The sequence below is a fragment of the Calypte anna genome, chromosome 13 (assembly GCF_003957555.1).
Source record: "Calypte anna isolate BGI_N300 chromosome 13, bCalAnn1_v1.p, whole genome shotgun sequence".
Lineage (NCBI taxonomy): Eukaryota > Metazoa > Chordata > Aves > Apodiformes > Trochilidae > Calypte > Calypte anna.
The window spans coordinates 13,628,289-13,643,765 of NC_044259.1; the positions used below are offsets into that span (position 1 = coordinate 13,628,289).

General features: G+C 43.4%; 1 protein-coding gene across 1 annotated transcript in view; it reads left to right on the forward strand.

Moving 5' to 3' along the window:
- The first annotated feature begins 3,341 nt into the window (after window positions 1-3,341).
- The window catches only part of COL23A1 (collagen type XXIII alpha 1 chain), a 46,858-nt gene continuing 34,722 nt past the window's right edge, over window positions 3,342-15,477 (forward strand). The window contains exons 1-3 of the mRNA XM_008505611.2: window positions 3,342-3,381; window positions 9,552-9,559; window positions 13,334-13,360. The gene's annotated coding sequence lies outside the window, so the exon portion shown is untranslated. The remainder of the gene's footprint in view (window positions 3,382-9,551; window positions 9,560-13,333; window positions 13,361-15,477) is intronic.

The window sequence follows — 15,477 nt, forward strand, 5'->3', positions numbered from 1 at the left end:
TTCTTTTGCAAGAACTATTCATCCTTTGGAAGAGTTGCCTTAGTTGGCTACAACTAAGAAAAACAATTAAACACCTTAAATTGGTCTCTGGTCTTGAAATACTCTGTCGTCTCAAGCTAATATACCTTGTGTCCAGGTTTCATCTGTGCTGGTGGATGTTAGGTTTGGATCTTGTATTTGTTCTGCTGCATTAGCCAAAACATACCTTAAATACCACCACTTCATTATTCCAATAATAGCTGCAATATTCCAGTTTGGTTCCTGGAGCAAAAGGTTTTTTCCCCAAGGTTGAGCACAGCTCCCTGACACATTGCAAAGAGGATGCTCCTGTGCATCCCTTCTCAGAAAGGCTTCATGGAGGCATAAGAAGGAAAATGGTTTGTTGTTTGTTCTCTGTCTTGAAAGCAACTCTCATGTACTGAACAGCAAGATTTTTACCTCAGCTAACAACAGGAGGTTGCTTTCTGGGTGACTTTTCCACAAGATAAAACAAAGCGCAGAATTTCAGAGAAGTTTTGGGGCATTTTGGCCAAATTTGAAATTAATCTGGATATTATTTCTTGTATTTGGAAAACTTCTGTAGACTGTAGGTGCTGCATGTTTCCAATCTGTGTCTGGTATTTGCTTTGAATCTTTGGGTCCATTGGAATCCAAAGCCAAAAAGGTTCATGCAAGGCGTTGTGACCCAGAACTGTTTAATCTCACATCTGCGGTCTCAGAGCCTGCAGCCTGACTGGAATACCTGATGAGTATCAGCTGAGCAAGCATCACAGAATCTGACTTCTCTCTGTGAACCAGAAACCTTTTCCCCAGGGAACAAAAAAGTAAATTGGTCTTTGTGCAGGAACTGCCAGCTAAATCGGGGCCGCCGTCCCTCGTGCTCAATACGAGGCCCTGCAGTAGGCTGCTGTGAAGTTCTCCTTCTTTCTAAGTGAAGCCATATGAGAAAAAAATAAATTATTTTTCTGAGATGGCAGAACCAACCAATTTGTTCAAGCTATTCTTCTGGTTGGCTTATTTTTAACTGAAAAAAACCACTGATATATTGAATGCAACTCAAACGATGCCAAAAGGGAAGAAGGAAAAACAGAATCTAACCCATTTCAAGCTTACAAAAAGACAAAAAATAGGTGAAAGCATGTGAAGGGGATAGAACCTCCAAAATGGTGTCAAGTTTAGTCCCGTGTTAGAGCATGATGAGTTAGATATGAGTTTGTCTAGAAAATGAGGCCCTAAAAGTAAGCTTAAGATTTATGATTAAGAGGTCATAATATGATCAGCTCACTGTCACGGTTGCAAGGGAAAAAGGTCTTCTAAATTACAGATACAGATGTATAAATTCCAGTAGGGTGGTAGGTAGGCCTTCCTTTCACCTGAGAGCCTCAGCAGCACATGGCTTGAAGACAGAAATGGGCACAGATTTATGGTTCCTATGTCTGTGTTTATGTTCTCAGTGGAAAAGGGTAATGTGTAGGAGAAATGGAAGTGAAAAGATGGTGCACGCCTGGTGACATGAGTTCCTGGGTAAAAATGTGCTTTGATGGCTTAACATTTAAAAAGCATCAGTTATCTTCAGGGAGGTTTTACTGGGCTGTGGTATCAAGTTCTTGCTGACATCTTAAACTTGCTTTATCCTTGATTAACATTGATTTGCCTTATTATGGCCAATAGTAAGGCAGCAATTTGCCCATCAAGCTGAAGGGACAGGAAGCAGTGATGCAGCCTCCCAAGGTGGGGAATGTGGGTCAAAGACCAGATCTGATTTAATTACAAGGAGCAAAAAGACTTTGAGGGCTCATAGTGCCATAGACCTGTTTTCCCAGTCCTGATGGATTACAGAGTTCACTGAGCAAGCCCAATTTACCCTTATCCGACTGGCAACGGGTAAATTAGCTCAAACAGGGGTAATTTACTGCTCCAAATGTGGTTTTAGTCCTTAACAGTACTTTGTGAACTGTAAAGTGATGTTGATTTTTAATATTTCATTTACTCACCAACAGTAGATGACATCAGTGGCTGCTGCCCAGCAGAACAGCTCAGTCAACCGAGTCTGTTTGCTGTGAACTTTTTACCTTGTTTCTGAGTATCTATTCTTCAGATGCACCCATCAGCTCTTTCTCATAGTGCTCCCAAATGGCAATATATTTCACTCTCTTCCTTTGTCTTTGGGTTTTCTAATGCTATCATCTCACTGGAAGGCTTTTGGTGTTGTCAGAAATTGCAGATTATTCCCTGGATTAAGGCTGTTTAGCTTGAAAGTGACAAGTTGTTTAAAAAATAGACTGGTTTATGCTTCATATTCATTCTCCTCTCCAAAACTGTCTTTCATAACAATGTAAATAAAGAACTCCCAGAACTGATAGAGCAGAGGCTGCACCGTTAGCAGAAATGGCTCAGCTATTTCCCAATTGACATTAATGCAACATAAATCTTAATTACATTGAACAAGCATCAGACTGCAAGGTCTTAGAGGGAGTCATTAGGTAACAATTTACAGTGAACATTTATCTCCAAACAAATTCCCAGGCCTCTTTAATTTCCTTTGTAGACTCCTAAAGGGTTTGGAAACTGGAAGTGTAATGCAGATTCACTTTCTGCACAGCTTTTTCAGCAGTATTCATGTTTTGTCCCCCCCCTAGCTAAAAATTGCCAAGATAATAATTTCTAATCAGGATTTTAGGTGCTTCAAAATACTTTTTCCCCTCATTTGCTTTGAGATAAAAACAGCAAATAAAACAGATGAGAATGTTTTTTTTTGGGGGGGGGGTTTCACTTTGGTTTTTTTCCACCTCTTGACATGAGTTTTTCTTGTGGTTGCCACAAGCCTGCTATGCTTATAAATCCATCTCCTGCACCCATCTTACAGATTTCCTTACAGACAGTAGGGAAAGAATTACAAAATCATAGCATTATAGAAGAGTTTGGGTTAGAAGGGAACTTTAAAAGTCATCTAATCCTACCTGCCTGCAATGAGCCAGGACATCTTCAACTAGATTAGGTTGTTCAACCTGACCTTTAATGCTTCCAAGGAAGGGACATCTACAGCCATTCAGGGCATTCTGTGCCAGTGTAGGCAATAGTCAGTTTTTCCCTTTTCGTGTGAAGTATTAAGAAAACCCTTAAAATAAAACCAAAACAAAACAAAAAACAAAAAACCAAAGATCAGTATTAAATTTCTGCTAAAACTGAGCCTTAGTTTCTCTTGTTTATCACATCCTCACTTAAAAGGCTCCAACTTGAGCTGTATGTGGGAACTCCTTGGATATTTGCAAGGATCCCCTCCTGACCTCCCTGCCTGCAGGGCATCACTAACCTTCTGCTCTCTGCTTTCTGCAGGCCCTCCGGGGAGGCGGGGGAAGCCAGGACGGCGCGGAGAACCTGGTAAGCATCACCCAGCAATGTCACTGGGCACCCCACGGGTGTCATTGGGCTTGATGGGAACCTTTAGATAATGGTGTTGGTCACCTTCATCTCATGGGCTGTGGGATGGGGGCTTCCAGCAACATTATGTGAGGGCAGCAGACACCCATGTGTACACAGACACCCTCGATGGGCAAACCACATCAATCCATGGGTTGCTCTGTTGTATTCCAGATGGAAAAGCAGGCATCCCTCTGGAAACTGGGTTTGGCCAAACTGCCAGATGTTTGTTTTCATAGATAGCTTGACTGTATATTTCTATATTTGTTTGAGAACCTGACTACATAAGCCAGGTTCCTTGTTCCTTTGCTACAGCTGATAAATGGGAATAAACTTTGTTTGTGGAGCATGACAATGTCCATCCCTGGGGACCATATGTGGTTATGGCTTTACAGCCCCCAGACAAGTGTTGCAGAGCCAGAAGGCTCAGTGCTTGCCTCAGCCCTGCCAAGGGGAGCTTTTTTTCTGGCAATTGTTAAAATGGTTATGTTGAAAGACTTTTTCTGATTTATATTGAAACTTTCAACATATATCTCTTATAAAGAAGCAGAGAAACTTTTAAGAGATCATCCTTTCCATGTTCAATTGCATCCTCATGGTGATTTGAGCCAAGACTGAGTTTTATTTTTTTATTTTGCTGTGATGGACTCAGATAATTAAAAAAAATATTAATCTAGCAGCTCAGTTTCTCTAAACTAAGAATTCATCATCATGGAAGCTGACCAAGACAGCCACATTCTCCCTTACAAAGGTGCTATACCATAAAAAATGTATTTTAAACCATTTCTAGGGAAAAAAAACCCAACAAAACAAAAAACAAAACAAAAAATTATTTAGACTGTTTGGCAGTGGGGCAAACCAGCCTGCATGTCCTTCTAAAAGCACTTGCCAAAATATGGGGATGAAGCAGCACTGCTGCCTGCCACCTCCCACCTTCATGCAGCCATGGAAGCAGTATAAAAAATAAAACACATTGTAATACAGCTTTCTGTGGGATTTGCAGCCTGCTCTCAGGGTGAGGTGGAAGGAATTTTTTCAAGGTTTTGCAGCACTGGCTGTTGTGGCTGGTCCTGACAGCCAGCCTGCATGTTTCAGATACAGTTCCCTTTCCATGCTGAAGGCAAAATTGTGTTTCATGTCATGTTAACTTATTTTTTTAACGTGATATGTCCCAGTGAGGATGCAGTTCAGCTGTTGTAGTGAGAGTTTGTGAAACAACATGGATTTTAGCACGGGACATGGGAGGTTTTGCTTCCCCCCCCCTTGCTGTGCCAGCTGGTGCTGCGTGAGCAGGGTTGGGTATGACCAACCCTTGTGGGATTTTGTGTTTATTTTGTTTAAAGATTGATCCATACCAGGGTGTTCCTGAAAGATGGATGAATTAAAAGGCAGGATTTGGGAATTTAGTCAGTGTAAATTTTGGTTCAAAGTCTCTGCACCACTAGATGGTGGGAGATGATGCTCGTGTGTCTTGTTGAGGCCCAGCTGTTTTCTTCAGGCAGAAAGGGACCTGGGAATCTGGATTGACAGGAAGCTGAACATGAGCCAGCAGTGTGCCCAGGTGGCCAAGAAGGCCAATGGCATCCTGGCCTGGATCAGGAACAGCGTGGCCAGCAGGTCCAGGGAAGGGATTCTGCCCCTGTACTCAGCATTGGTGAGGCCACAGCTTGAGTCCTGTGTCCATTTCTGGGGCCCCCAGTTTAGGAAGGAGATTGAGGTGCTGGAGCAGGTCCAAAGGAGGCAACTGGGCTGGTGAAGGGACTCGAGCACAGACCCTATGAGGAGAGGCTGAGGGAGCTGGGGGGTGTTCAGCCTGGAGAAGAGGAGGCTCAGGGGAGACCTCATCACTCTCTACAACTACCTGAAAGGAGGTTGGAGCCAGGGGGGGGTTGGGCTCTTTTCCCAGGCAACTCTCAGCAAGACAAGAGGGCAGGGTCTCAAGTTGTGCCAGGGGAGGTTTAGGTTGGATATTAGAAAGAATTTCTTTACAGAGAGGGTGATCAGCCATTGGAATGGGCTGCCCAGGGAAGTAGTGGATTCTCTGTCCCTGGAGATATTTCAAAAGAGACTGGATGTGGCACTCAGTGCCATGGTCTAGCAACCGCAACGGTGGTTCAAGGGTTGGACTTGATGATCTCTGAGGTCCCTTCCAACCCAGCCAATTCTATGATTCTATGATTCCTCTTGATGAAAGTTTGGTCTGAAAACCTCAAGACCTCCCTTCAACCAGGGAGAAAAATACACCTGAAATGTTAAGTCTAAGGAGTTTGAGTATGTCTATACTCTCCTCACGTGAAGCAAGAGCTGGTTCTGGAAACAAACATGCAGAGCTAATGGCTGCAGCATTGGGCAGGGGCTGTTAGCATCCGTTGTGTGCAGCTTCAGCAGAAGGGAAGAAATGTTGGGCGCTGAAGGCACAAAATTTTTCTTACAGGTAGGCCTGGAAAGGGCTTTTTTTGATGAAGTGCTATTTCACTGGAAAATGTTGACTTTGCAAAACTGCCGTTTCTGCCAGGAAAAGTTCTGTTTGGAAAAATTTTCCACTTCAAAAACGCTGGTAGGGAAATTGTTTTGAAATTGTTGAAATGGGATAAAACAGTTTTCTGTCCCACCACCCATGACTTTTTTGTTTCCAAATTTACATTACTCTGCAACTATTTCTTTAATTTGAACTTCTAACAAAGTTTGAATCAAAGTTTGGGTTTTGTTTTGTTTTTCCTTACATTTTCTTGCATCTTAGTTTTTTTTTATTATTCTATTTACGGAAAGGCCCTGATTTGGAACAGGGAAGAATCAAAAGCTCTTTTTAGAAAATAAAAGCAAAGCACTTTCTATGCAGGGAAATGTTATTTCCCTCCCAACCCTACACATACTTAACCCCCATATTTTACCCATTAAGGCTCTTTCAAGCCCCTTGGCTGCATGGTTGTGTGGACAAGTGTAAATATACAGTTGTTGTTATCAAGTGTGTGTGCATGTGGGTAAATCATGCAGAACTTGTATTTATTTGGGATTTTCATTGCTCCCTGTGTTTCTCATGATGAGTTGCATACATATACCCTCATACCTAAGGACATTTTTGGCTTCTACAGAACTTTAGGAAACATCAAATCTGTCCCACATTTGCTCTGTGTTGGGAGAGCATATCCATGCACAGAGGCATGGGTAGGAATTGCTGAGGTCAGCAGTGACAAATACTCTTTCTGAGGTTGATGTAGACCTCTTCTCCCTAAATTCTTGCAGCTTGAGCAGTTTTCCTTCTCCCTTGTTCACGACTTACTTACTCCCCTTACAGTGTCTTAGATTAATAACTCTGTGTGTCTGTAAACACAGTATTTGTTTCAATAAACAAACAGGTTTTTCTGTAGATATTTATGTGTGTGTATACACGTGGTTTTTGAATTGCCAGGTTTTATGACCACGTGGCCACAGATATGTGTGTGCTACATTGGGGATGGACCTTTTACCCCTGAAGGGCAGCAGCAAAGCCCCCCTGCCTCCTTCTGGGATGTTGGAAAGGACTGGCTGGTTTGGTTTCCCCTGCCTGGCTATGTTCTCTCCTGTCATGGCAAGAAAGCCTGAATGATAAATTATTTACAGATTGAACAGAAATTGTAGCTTATCCTGAAATTCCCAAGCTGCAAACCCACTTGGAACTCAATGACTGTGACCTGTCATTTCCCCTGTGTTTGTGCACAGCTGGGGATGATGCCACTGTGACCTGCTGGCTCCTTGGATATACAAAATAACATTAATATCAGTCAATCAGGAGCATTGGGTCATTTTTTTTAAATGAACTTCTGTTTTCCCCTCCCTCTAGGGAAATGTGAAAAGGGTTTTCACCTCTAGGGAGGTAAAACAACTGTTCCTAATCTGAAGAATCTCTTGGCATTTCCAAGTATCCCTGTGCTGTGGCAGGTTTGGATGTTCATTCCCAGTAGTGCAGCAGTGTAGCAGGTCATGGAAAAGCAGGGCAGCTTTCCCTTGTTTAGAGCAAATCAGCTGCAGACCCAGGCCTGTGTATTTGGAGATTAAATTGTCTTCCTCATCCTCCTTCTGAAATAAGCCCCCATGTTCATTTCTTGCAGGGTTTTAAATCCACAAAGGCTGTTTCCATTTTTATATGTTGTAGTAAGAAAATGAGTGTCACTAGTCAAAGTTATTAGCAGTAAATTCTAGCAAATTTCTGTGAAAAGAGTGTGTCTCTTGTGCAACGTGCCCACATCAAGGAGATGGCCAGGTGGGGGGCAGCCCTTTGGCACATCATTTATTATAACTATTTTATTTTGCAACCTGACAATAAATATTTTACTTTCTTCCACAGGAAACACGTGCCTTGTGGCTAGGCTTTTGAGAAACATATTCAGCAAACCAGAAACTTATATTGTTCTTAGGAGGAGAAAAGATCAGTTCAAGGGGTTTAACTTCTATACCTTAATGAAGATTTCCTTAGCCCTACTTGGTGGACAATGCAGTTAAGCTTAATATAATTCCACTGATGGGGAATATATGAAACTGATGTTTTATATATTGAACCCCCCAATCCCACTTTGATTCTTGTATTTGAAAGAAAAGCATTTTAAGAGAGCACTTGCCTGCACAGGTTGGGAGAAAACAGTAGGCAAGAAAAGGAAAAAGGCATAGAATTCTGAGCAGGTTATAATTGGTACATGATTGAAATGCCATATTAAAATAATTTCCTGAGTGCTGCTTATTTGGGACTTGGATTTGACTTTACTACAAAAGGGCTTCTGTGGGTAACTTGGCATCAGTGAGTTAATAAATCAGGTTTATGATTCTCAGTTAATAACTTGGCTTAGAGCCATCAGCTTCTGTATTCCTAAGAAATTAAACTAAGGAAAGTGAGATTAGAGCCTGGATGAATATTAGTGCTAAAGAAAACAGACTTGGGGGCATGGAGGGTGATTTTGAGGTTGTCTGCTTCCCTCCACACGGGGCAGGCCCTTGGCTGTGTGCAGAGCTGAGCAGGCTAAGCTGATGAACATAGGTTAAGGGGCTAAATTTTGGCAGCAGTCACTGCCTGTTGGTAGTTGCTTTCAGGGCTTGTTTTTAGGCTTTTCTTGGGTTTTATAAGTCAACTTTTAATTGTTGTGTTGTAATTTTAAAACATTTTTAAAACCTTTGAAAGACACTAGCTTGAAATATGCTTTTTATTTTAAATTAATAATTAATATAAGATAAACCAAACTGAATTATATTTTCCCCCTCCGTTTGATTTTTCCCATTTCTTAATTTATTTTTTTTTTAATAGTAATTAGTTTCTTGTTTTGAGCAGGCAGGAAATGGAGCATGAAGCCCCAACCAGAAGGCTATAGGCTGCCTCAGGAACAGGAGTGAAATGTGGATTGCATTAGAGCAGGGGCTCAGCATTCACCTCTCCTTAGCATCAGCCTGGGCAAGTGGTGGGAAAGCTGCAGAAATTGGTGCAGGCTAATACAGGGGAATTTTTTTTTTTTCCATTGCTGTTAATCACAGCTTTGGCCTGTGGCACTGGTACCCAAAGCTTTTGTAGGTGTGATGGATTTTTTCCCCTGGGTCAAAGACACTGTGTCAGCCTGCTGGCTGCCTCTGGGCACAGCAAAACCCTTGAGCAGAGGCTGTGAGGAGGTGACACAGAACCACAGGGCTGTGCAACACGTTTTGAGGTCAAGGAGGGATGGGGACCAATGACAGTGGCATCTGGGGTCTTGTGGCAGTTTTCCACATCCTTTCCAGGTGCTCATTGCACTCCTGCCTTGGCTTTTACAAGTGCATCTCCAGCTCCTCTTGGCATGATGTGAAATAAAATCAGCTCCATAGTGAAAATGCACTTTCTGCTGATAAATTTCCAGCTGTCTCTGCTTTTTGCTGGTGCTGCTCTGTGGTTGCACATGGGGAAAAGGTCGGACAAAGGTGGTTTTGCACCCCTGCCAGCAGGCCTGGTGAGATGGTCCCAAAGCAGGAGGATGCAGGTGATGTTAAATGTATCTGGAAAGTCACCTCATTGGAATTGAACTGAAAAGTACTGACCCATTCTAGTTTTGCTTTCTGTTATGTGCTAGTTTATAAGATGATGCTTTTTCTTTGTAATAACTGGGGTTTTTTATCTCTCTTTTCTTTTTGTTTTCCAGGACCTGCAGTAAGTATCATGGATTTTACTGTTGGATCATCAAAGTTAAGGCTTCCCTTTTCCTCCTCCCCTGCCTTTCGGTGTCATTGCAAGAGCACAGCACTTTTTGGTAGAGGTGTGTCTGGAAGCAAAATTGGTACCAGATGCTGCTGCATTTTTTTTTCTTTGTGATTGTGGACAAATAGAGAGGGGGGAAAAGTCTTAAAATGGTTAACTTGCAGCCCTGAGGAACTTCCAGTAGACAGAACTCTTTAAAGTGAAACCTCCCAAAATATTCAGTACTTTATTTTTTCCCTTTAAAGAGTTCTTTAGTCTACTTCCATGTAGTAGAAAGCCTGCTGTACTAATATTTTAATGTTTTAGTGGGTTTTTTTAGTTCTAAAACTCTGTCTTTCTGTTCTTATCTGTTGTGTTTCCATCATTTACTATGAGTTTGGTAGCCTCACAAGAAGGGCTAGATGGAAAGTTGTGTCTTGCTTGCTTCTCTCTTTGAAGTCTTGGGGAGAATTACAAGCATTCCTGCCAATGCAACCAGAAAATTCGAGGTATTTGTTGTTTGAAAGGGTAATAGTTGAAAATGTGTCAACTTCTCCTTCCGAATAAATATTCAGACGTGCCCATGTCCAAATCTGATGTTTTCCTGCTGGGTTTGGAGCGAGAAAACAGGGTTCTGTTTGTGCCCTCTGAGTAGCTGAGGGATTGTAAAAAAAGAAATTATGGGCATCAGGTGCTTCTGGTTCTCTACCTTTCTTCCCCCAAAGGAGGAGGAGGAGAGGCACATGCTGGTTGCAGTCACGAGTTTCCTTCTCCAACATTGACAAACAGAGATGTTTTTTCACTTCATTCTCTCCCCATAGAAATGCTGGGTTGAAAAGAGAGCATTTCAGGAAAAAGAAATTTGCTGACTGTTCCTAGGATAATTAATTTCCAGGCTGTAAATCTGTTTAAAAGCCAAAGGATGACAAAGAAATGCACGTGGAGCTGTCACAGTGCCATGGCTTTGGTTCTCCTGGGATCAGCAGTGTGCTGCCTGTGGTTTTAGTTAACAGCTTTCAACCCTTTGAATTTTTCCTTCTCTCTGAGTTAATTCTTTTTAATGTAAAGACTTAAGAGGGAGTTGAGCAAAATTATTATTTGGCTAAATTATATTGAGCAAATTAGGAAAAATTAAGACTTGACAGCATTGGCTGAACCATTCATTGAGAAGTTCTAAATGCTTTTACTCTAAAAGTTGTGTCCAGCATTAGCAACAAATCCAAGAATCTGGCTCAAGAAATGAAAACAAATTATTTTTTCTATTTAACTTGTGTTCAGAAATGTCTGTCAGTAAATTCATTTTCCTGTAAATATTCTGTAGTTTCAAACTGCAGCACAGCATCTCCAACCCACGCAGTAGAAGTAACTCTCCAGGTTTCTGAAATATTGGTGAGTTGGGCACTGGCTGCAGGAGAACCACGGGGAGGTGAATTCCCACCAAAACCTGCCCCGTGGTCACCTCCATGGACAAGATCCTGAGGTGGTGGAGAGCATCCACTGAGGATGAGGATAAGGGTGTGCAGCTGGGGAGCCCTTTGAGTGCTAGAACTGGTCCTTGCAGGGCTTTTGCTGAGTGGTTTTTTTTTCTTCTTCTTCCATCTCTAAAATTTCTGTAATTTGACTTAATAGTTAAATTTAAAAAAAAAATCAGTGACAGGCTGCAAATGAGGAGGTTACTGCCTATTTAAAACTCGATGTATGCACCTTTTAAGGGCTGTTTTCCTCTTCATTGAAGTACTTTGGTTTATTTAAAATGGATTTATTTAACCCTTTCAGCTCTGCTCCTACTCAGGGGCTGTTCTCAGCCCACACACAGCTACTTACCCTGCCTCACGTGTGCTGTCTGTTCACGTTTATGGGATGCAATTCAGTGTAGGCAACATATGGTGCACTATTAATTTTTCTTTGTCTCTTGTTGGTTTCATTTCCTGGTTCCCACGGCACTATTGAATTGCAGACAGAGCACAGGGGAGATTTAACACAAACAAGACTTTTTTTTTTCCCCCTTGCCCTTCTTTAAGACAACTCATGGTTTAGTTTAATTGGGGATTTTTTTTGTTTGTTTTTGTTTTGTTTTAAAGAAAAAAATAATTAAAAAACAGTCCTGCATTTCTATCACAAGCAGCATTGCCAGAGACTTCTTTAAATGTAATATGTAATAGTACTAGAACCCACAGAACCACAATATTATTTTATTTCAACAGTACTGTGTTTAAATCTATTAGTTTCTTCTGTTTCTTGATTTTGGCCATAAGGAATCGATTACATCTTACATGTACAGCATCACACTCTGCTAAAATGGTATCCTTGATTCTGTTGTTCCCTAGTAGCTGTTGTTCTGGTATTTTATTTTTTTGGCTGTCATAAGCTAGTTATGTCTATGAAATTATTAGGATTTGTGGCTGTCAGATGATTGATCATCCTGCCTGTGATGAGTAAGGGGTATTCTGCTCAGATGTCCTATAAAACCTCTGTTTTAGAGGGTATTAAAATCACATGCTGGGTAGGAAACTTACAATTGAAGGATAGACTTTACCACAGACTGTCATTAAACATTTACAGTCCCAGATATTAGCAAACACTTTATGTATTAGCATGCTGGCTGGGCAACTCACCAGTGAGTGAGGGTTGGGAATTACAAATGTTTCCCATCTCACTGGGTTGCTCCAGTGCCATACAACTCCATAAAAATCTCACTGTACACTTTATCCCAAGACTGTAATTTGTTAAATAGGTGGTTGTTGAAGTTAAGTGTTGCTTCTGGATGAATCAATAGTGCTGCAGGAGGCATTAAAAGCTGCAGGGGCACTTAGCAAGATGGAAGGACCACTGTACGTGGTATTCAGGGGGCTGCCAGAGCTATTTGATGCCACAAGACATGTATGAATCTGCCCGCCTATCCACAGCATGCTGACATAACCTATGTTTATGGTAACAGATGACATTGCTGTACCAGATGCTTTACTGCCTACTTGTGTACCAGCTAATACTTAACAGCTCCTTCCTGGGGAATCTGCCTTACGTCTGGCTTGCAGCAGGCTCTGCTGTAGCTCACAGAGTGTTTAATGGCAGCACAAGCTCTAAATGCCTTTGGGAACACCCTCCCTCCCCCTCCTCCAGAAGGAGAGCAGAAAAGGTGAAATATCCTGAATGTGTTGTGGTTTATTGCGCTGATTTTTCAGGCATTGCCAGCAACTTGAGTCTTTCCACATAGAGTCAGCTTTTCCTTCTGCTTCATGGAAAGCTAAAGCAAAGCTTAGGGGTGACATGGGAGAGCTGAATAGGAGTTTGAAGCTCAGTGACTGAAGTTGGGCAGATGGGCTGTCCCAGCCTCTGGCTTGGCAGCACAGCACCCTCCCTGGCATCTCCCTGGGTGTTCCAGTACCAATCTGTACCTGTGTCCTGGAGCAGACTTATGGCTAGGATCTAGTGGGCATCATGCATATCCATGCATCCATGGCTCCGGGGGCAGCAGGGACCAAGCACAGGCAGCAGGGATGGCTGGGAGTTGGCAAAAGCCTTGGTAAGTAGCTAAAGGGAAGCACAAGATCAAAATCTGGGAAAAACTATGTCATAGGTGTGAACTTTCTTGATGGTAAAATTGCCCTGAGAGGTTTCTCTGGAGAGAGTTTAGTCCTAGGGTCAACGGAAGAGCTGATGGCCTTCTCTCCTGCTGGTTGCTATGTGTTGTCTGACTGCTATGGGTGCATTGACTGACTTGTTATCTCACTTGTTCCCCCACCACAGGGGCAGTCAGGACGCGATGGTTACCCGGTAACTCTGCTATTCCTTTTATTTTTATTCTCTTCTAAGCTGCATTCCTTCTGTGGCACTGTCTTTTCCATGGCACTTGATTTTCTTTGCCTGTCTTGGTGTCTTTTTCTTTTTTCTCCCCTCTCTCTTCATCGGTGATGAAGCTTTGAGGGGTTTAGCTCTCAAACTCAAGGGTTTGTGCAATTTTGTAATTTAATGTTACAGGGGTATGAAGTACTTGAGCTCTTCTTTCATGTTATTGGTCATACTCTTGCCTAAGATTCCCTCAACTGCAAGGTTAGTGAAGAATTTAGGATTTGTCCTAAATGTAGCTGTAGGTGGCCTGATTCGGGGACCTTGGTGAAAGAGCTTCAGGTGCTGACAGAGGTCCTCATTTGCCTATCTCCAAAATTTTTTCCCTGGGAGCAGAGGTGTCCTGCTGAGTCTGTCAGCAAGGGGAGAAGTGGTAGATGCTCAGAGAAGGAGGGAAGAGTAATTTGGGGTGTGCTGCCCGTGGGCACAACCAGAATGTCTCTGTGTTAGAGGAAGGTGTCTTCTGGAGGAGAAATAAAGATCATAATTTGGGCCTGTTAAAGGCTCTGAGCTGCTTTCTGCAGGAGGAGGGAGAGACCTTGTTCTGGCCAGATCCCAAACTGCAGCCTCCTGGCTTGGCTCCTTTAGCCCATGGATGGGCTGTGATGCTCAAGCTCCGAGGGGCTGGATGGCTGCTCAGAGAGTGACTTTCATGCATGTACGTAATGTAAAGGCTTAGCAGAATCCCTGTGTAGATCCTCTGTGTTCATAGCACGTTTCCAGCTCTGCTCCTGCTTTTGGGATGGATGCAGTGAGCCTTGCACCACCTCTGGTGATCTGGAAGGGGCTTCTTTGCTGTTTGCCCTGCTGTTCTATTTGTAAGGTAAAGAAAAGTAGTTAGTAGCCTTCTTCCTGTGGTTGATGTTCTTTCATTCTTGGTTTGTTGGGTTGTTGTTAGTTTTTTTCTTCTCTTTTAAACCTGCTTTCCTCTTTTCTTTGTTTTCCCCTCTTCCCCAAAGGAGTGTGTTACAAAAACTCCTTGTCTCTGCCACCTCTTGCCCTGGCTTTGATTCCCCGTGAACTCCCACAAACCACGGAACCATCCATAGATTTTTCTGTGTGCAATAGAGAGCCCACGGGAGGAGAATTCGGAGCTGTGCGTGGTTCTCCGTTCCCCCGGAGCCCTCTGAGCATCCCTGGCGGTACAGCCCCATCTGCTACACCAAAGGCACTCCGGGCTCCGTGGGCACTGAATCTCGCTGCTGCCGGGGAGCGGAGGCGAAGGGGCCGGTTCGGTTCGGTGCAGTGCGGTGGTTTGGCTCCCTCAGGCGGCCCCGGCCCGCAGCGGGACCACCCCGGGAACCGCCCGCGGTACCGCGCTGGCCCCGGCGGAGGTGCTGGAGTGAGGCGGGTGCACAAAACTCACCAGGGTTTGTTGGAAGTGATGAGTTTAATTTATCAGAAATTGTTTTGCTTTAAGTGGGCTATTTAATAGCAGCTCGGGGGGGGGGGGGGGGGAGAGGGGAGAGGCTTTCGGTTCTTGCGGGATGTGGCTGTAGCACTTCAGGAGCAGCAGCAGTGCCCGTGGGGGGTTTGCCCGGTTCTCTCTGTCGGTCACACGGTGGCAAAGCTTGTGCGGGTGGTTTAGTGTCAGAGCTCTGAGCGCCAGAAATGCTGGGAGGAAATGGTGACTTTTTGCTGCCTAGGGAGAATCCCCACAGCATGTCACAGGGGTTGTCCCAGCTCCTGGTTGAGGGATTTTGGTGCTGTTGCAGCTCTTCTGGATATTGCTGCAGCCTGGGCAGTGATCCTCCAAATGCACTGCCACATCTGCTCCAGGAAAATGGTCCCAATGTCACCAAAAGGTGTTTCCTACCCTCTCCTTCCCTCCCAGGACCTGCAGTCCAGGTGAGCTCTGCAGTTGGACTTTGAAACACTGGCTGAACCAAACACTGAATTACTGCACCCACATGACTATTGCTATGCTAATAAGCTTTATCTAATAATAAGATGGCAATAGTTGCCTTTCTAAAGCAATGCGTACACCTGAAGAAGGAGGAGACTACACATAAAGCCAGACAGAGTGTCTTACTCAGCATACAGGC